The sequence below is a fragment of the Penaeus japonicus genome, unplaced genomic scaffold (assembly GCF_977035675.1).
Source record: "Penaeus japonicus unplaced genomic scaffold, GWHDUDI00000001_assembly GWHDUDI00000016, whole genome shotgun sequence".
In the NCBI taxonomy this organism is placed as follows: Eukaryota; Metazoa; Arthropoda; class Malacostraca; order Decapoda; family Penaeidae; genus Penaeus; species Penaeus japonicus.
In genome coordinates, this window is record NW_028234418.1 from 29,801,572 (window position 1) to 29,806,571 (window position 5,000).

Consider the following 5,000-nt stretch of genomic DNA (forward strand, 5'->3'; position numbering starts at 1 on the left):
CACAACACTGAAATAAAATGCCCAAGCTTCGCACAACAGGAGAAGATATGTCAGAAATACATACAGTAGCCCAGCAGAACTGTACATAAGCGACAAACGGACCAACACCTGTGAGACGATTATGTCAGCGGAGGGGACAACGCAAGGCGACCCAGTTGCCATGGCGATGTACGCCATTGGTCTTCTCAAGCTGCAAGATCACATCAGCTTCCAACACACAAACATTAAACAAGTTGCTTATGCCGACGACCTGACAGGAGCCGGGAAAATAGGTGACATCCGGAAATGGTGGGACCTAATCCGAGCTCATGGCCCCCCACAAGGATACTACCCCAACGCCAGCAAGTCAGTGTTAGTTGTAAAGCCTGAATATCTCGCCAAAGCCAGAGAAGCGTTTTGCGAGACTGATATAAAGGTAAAGGCTGGCGGCGAGAAACACCTAGGAGCGGTCCTTGGAACAACAGCAGCCAGGGATGAATATGTCAAGAAAAAAGTAGAGGAATGGGTAAGAGAGTTGAAGACGCTGGCACAGGTTGCATCAACGGAACCACACTCTGCATACACAGCATTCACCTTCGGCATCAAACAGAGATGGAATTTCATAATGCGAACCATAACAAACGTTGAACCCTTACTCGCTCCACTTGAAGAGACAATCGAGAAGGTCTTGATACCAGCACTATCGGGTGGGCGAAATCCCACAGCCGTAGAGAGGACCATTCTCGAACTACCACCAAGGCTCGGGGGACTCGGCTTAATAAACCCTTGCAAGACTGCAAACATTGAATATCAAAACTCCGTTAGGCTTTCAGCCAGCCTAACAGAAGCCATTACAGCACAACAGACACACACACAGCCAGACGCAAGACAGCAACAAATCACCAGAAAGGAGATCACTAGTGAGCGGGAGACGAAGCAAAGGACCCAGCTACAGGATACACTTTCACAGATCTCTGAGGACATGAAGAGGAGAATCGAGATGGCACGAGAAGTCGGCGCCTCAAATTGGCTAACCAGCCTCCCCATCAAAGCAAAAGGCTTTAGCTTAAATCAACAGGAGTTTGTTGATGCTTTAGCCCTACGATATGGGTGGCCAATTGAGGACCTTCACCAACAGTGCACGTGCGGTTCGCCCTTCGACCCCAACCACGCCATGACATGCAAGACGGGAGGCTTCGTCTGCATGCGCCACGACGAGGTGAGAGACGTGACTGCGGAGATGCTGAGCGAGGTGTCCCGTGACATCAGGGTGGAGCCTCCCCTCATCCCACAGTGGCCGCAACTTCTCACTCCAGTCCACCAACTCTGCCGACGACGCTCGCTTGGACATCAGTGCAAGCGGATTCTGGGCACGGGGGCAGCGGGCCTTCTTCGATATTCGTATTTTCAACCCCATGGCCACGAGCAACCGTGCCCAAGATTTGAAATCCGCTCACACGAAACACGAAAATGTTAAGATGAGGGAGTACGGGGAGCGAGTGCGAGAGGTAGAGCAAGGCACCTTCACGCCCCTTGTTTTCACGACTTCCGGAGGGATGGCACCGAGGGCGGTTACTTTTTATTCATGCCTGGCTCAGCAATTATCAGAAAAGAGACAACAGCAAAAGAGCTGCGTCGTGGCATGGATAAGATGTCGGCTGGCCTTCTCATTACTAAGATCGTCACTACTCTGTCTAAGGGGAACCCGAAAGAGACCCGTAAAATGTATTAGCCTTAAGGACATAGATATAGAGCAAACTGTTGTAAATAGTAGATTAGAGATAACTATGTAAGTGTATTGTATTTTATATAAATAAAGAATGTAATTCTAATAGTATGTCGGATGTCGACCACAGCCATTGGCGAGGCCGGGGCCAATGGACTGTATTGTGAATTGGTTCTTACATACATTTCACAACACAGAGAATAGGAGGTCGAAGGAAGGGAGGAGGGAAGGAGAAAGTAGGGAAGGAGAGAAGGAAGTGAGGAGGGAAGGAGGGAAGGAGAAAGGAGGGAAGGAATGAGAAAGGAGGGAAGGAAGGAGAAAGGAGGGGAGGAAGGAGAAAGGAGGGAAAAAGAAGGGAAGGAGAGAAGAAAAGGAGGAGGGAAGGAGGGAAGCAGAAAGGAGAGCTGGAGAGGAGGTGGAATATACATATATATATATATATATATATATATATTATATATATATATATATATATATATATATATATATATATATATTATAATATATATATACATATATATATATATATATATATTATATTTATATATTATATATATATATACATATATACATATACACACATACATATTTACACAAACACACACACACACACAACACACATACACACTTAAATACACATGTAATTTTAAAATCATCTTAACTAAAACGGACTTTGCGTGTGTACAATGCAAATAATGTAGCGTTGCCGTTTGTTGTTTTGTCATAATGAACACTTGCTTGAATTCCAAAACAAATTCGAAGGCTATTCAGATCGAGTTGAAAAAGATCCCGGATGGAAGTTAACTGAAAGGGATTCGTTGTGTTTTGATCCTTGTTATCCATCCTCTTTCTTCTTCTCTTCTTTCTCCTTTTCCAGCTCAATCTTCCTCCTCTTCCATCTCTTCTTCCTCCTCTTCCAGCTCTTCTTCCTCACCTTCCAACTCTTCCTCTTCCTCTTCAACCTCTTCCTCTTCTTTCTCCTCCTCCTATACTTTCAAGCATGTTGCTCTTCCTATATATTTTTTTTTTCTTCCTATTCCATCCCCTCCTCGTATGCTTCTTCATCCTTTTCATATTCCTAATTCCTATTCTTCCTTATCCTTTTCTCTCCTCCTCTTCTTCCTTAGCCATCCTCCTCCTCCTCCTCCTTTTCTTCCTTCCTCCTCCTCCTCCTTTTCTTCTTCTTCTTCCTCGCCCTTCTCGTCTTCTTCTTCTTCTTCTTCTTCCTCTTCTTCTTCTTCCTCCTCCTCCCTCCTCTTCTACTTCTCCCTCCTCCTCCACCTCCTCCTCCTCCTCTCTCCCCCTTCTCCCTCCCCCTCCTCCTCCTCCACCTCCTCCTCCCTCCCCCTCCACCCCTTCCTCCTCCTCCTCCTCCTCCTCCCTCCTCTTCTCCTTCTCCTTCCCATACTATCCCGACCCTCTCATCCCCTCCCCCCACCCTACCACATCCCCCCTCCCTACCCCCCTCCCCTCCGCGCTCAAAGCCGTGAACAATAAGAGCGACCCACATAATAACCTTTCGTAGTAATAAGACGAAGAGCAAACATTACCTTCACTCCCACCCTCCCTCCCTCCTGTCCCTCCTCCCTCCTTCCCCCCTTCACTTTCCTCTTCCTCTTCCTGAACCTCCTCCCCCACCCCTCCCCCACCCCTCCCCCACCCCGTCCTTTTTTCTAAAGGATCAGGCCATTGAAGGAATCTAATTGCATCGAACGCTGATTTGGCTCCTCCTTTTCCCCTCCTTCCATTCCTCTGTCCCTCCTTCCCTCTCCCCTCTTTCCCTCCCTCTCTCCATTCTTTCCCCCCTCTCTCTCCCTCCCTCCCTCCCTTGTCTTCATCCTTCCCTCCATCTCTCCCTCCTTCCCTCCCTCTCTCCATCCTTTCTCCCCTCTCCCTCCCTCCCTTCTTCTCCTTCCCTCATCTCCTCCCCTCCATCTCTTCTCATCCTTTCTCCCCTCCCTCCCCCTCCCTCCCTCCCTTGTCTTCATCCTTCCCTCCATCTCTCCCTCCTTCCCTCCCTCTCTCCATCCTTTCCCCCCTCTCTCTCCCTCCCTCCCTCCCTTGTCTTCATCCTTCCCTCCATCTCTCCCTCCTTCCCTCCCTCTCTCCATCCTTTCTCCCCTCTCTCTCCCTCCCTCCCTCCCTTGTCTTCATCCTTCCCTCCATCTCTCCCTCCTTCCCTCCCTCTCTCCATCCTTCCCCCCCTCTCTCTCCCTCCCTCCCTCCCTCCCCTTGTCTCCATCCTTTCCCCCCTCTCTCTCCCTTCCTCCCTCACTCTCTCCCTTCCACCCTTCTTTCCTCCTTCACTCCATCTCCCCCTCTTTCCCTCCCTCTCTCCCTTCCACCCTTCTTTCCTCCTTCCCTCCATCTCCCCCTCCTTCCCTCCTTCTCTCCCTCCTTTCTTCCATATCCCCCTCCTTCCCTCCATCTCCCCCTCCTTCCCTCCCTCTCTCCCTCCTTCCCCCCTGTCTCTCTTGCTCCCTCCCTCCCCTTATCTTTATCCTTCCCTCCCCTTCGCTCCCTCCCTCCCTCCCTCCCTCTCTCCCTCCTACCCTTCCTCCCACCATTCCTTCCACCTTCCTTCCTTCCCACCCTCTCCCTCCCTCCCCCTTCCTCCCCCCCCCTTCCCCCAGTACTTACCTCCCCCCTCCCCAAGGAGAAATATTTGCCCATTACCAAAACAAATGAAGAGCGGATTTTTTTTTTTTTTTTTTTTTTTTTTTAAGGCTCAAAGACGGGTATTTGGAACATCCTTTCAATCAATAGCCGAGTGGAAGAGGGTGGATGGGTGGGTGGGTGGGTGTGTGGGGAAGGAGAAAGAGGAGGAGGAGGAGGAGGAATAAGTGCAGTAGTAGTAGTATTGGTAGTTGTAGTAGTAGTAGTAGTAGAAGTAATAGTAGTAGTAGTAGGAGGAGGAAGAAAAGGAGAAGAAGAGAGGGAGGAGAAAGAGAAGGAAAAAAAGAAGGAGAAAGAGAAAATGAAGAATAAGGGGAGGGAGAAGGAGAAGGAGACGGGGAAGGAGAAAGAGGAGGAGAAGAAGGCGAAAGAGGAAAAGAAGGAGGAAGAAAGGAAAAGACGGAATAGGGAAGGGAGGAGGAGAAGGCGAATGAGAAGGATGCGAAAGAGGAAGAGGAGGAGGAAGAAGGGAAATGATAGAATAGGTAAGGGAGGAGGAGAAGGAGAAGTGGGAAAAGGAAGAGGAATAAAAGGAAGGTGAAGAAGGGAAAAGATGAAATAGGGAGGGGAGGAGGAGAAGTGGGAGGAGGAGGAGAAGTAGGAGGAGGAGGAGGAGGAG

The 5,000-nt window shown here is 49.4% G+C and overlaps 1 protein-coding gene and 1 pseudogene across 1 annotated transcript in view; one reads left to right on the forward strand and one right to left on the reverse strand.

Moving 5' to 3' along the window:
- LOC147470254 (uncharacterized) overlaps window positions 1-1,911 on the forward strand; it is a 3,198-nt pseudogene extending 1,287 nt beyond the window's left edge.
- grh (grainy head) overlaps window positions 1-5,000 on the reverse strand; it is a gene marked incomplete in the record, with an annotated part of 654,215 nt that overhangs the window by 68,085 nt on the left and 581,130 nt on the right.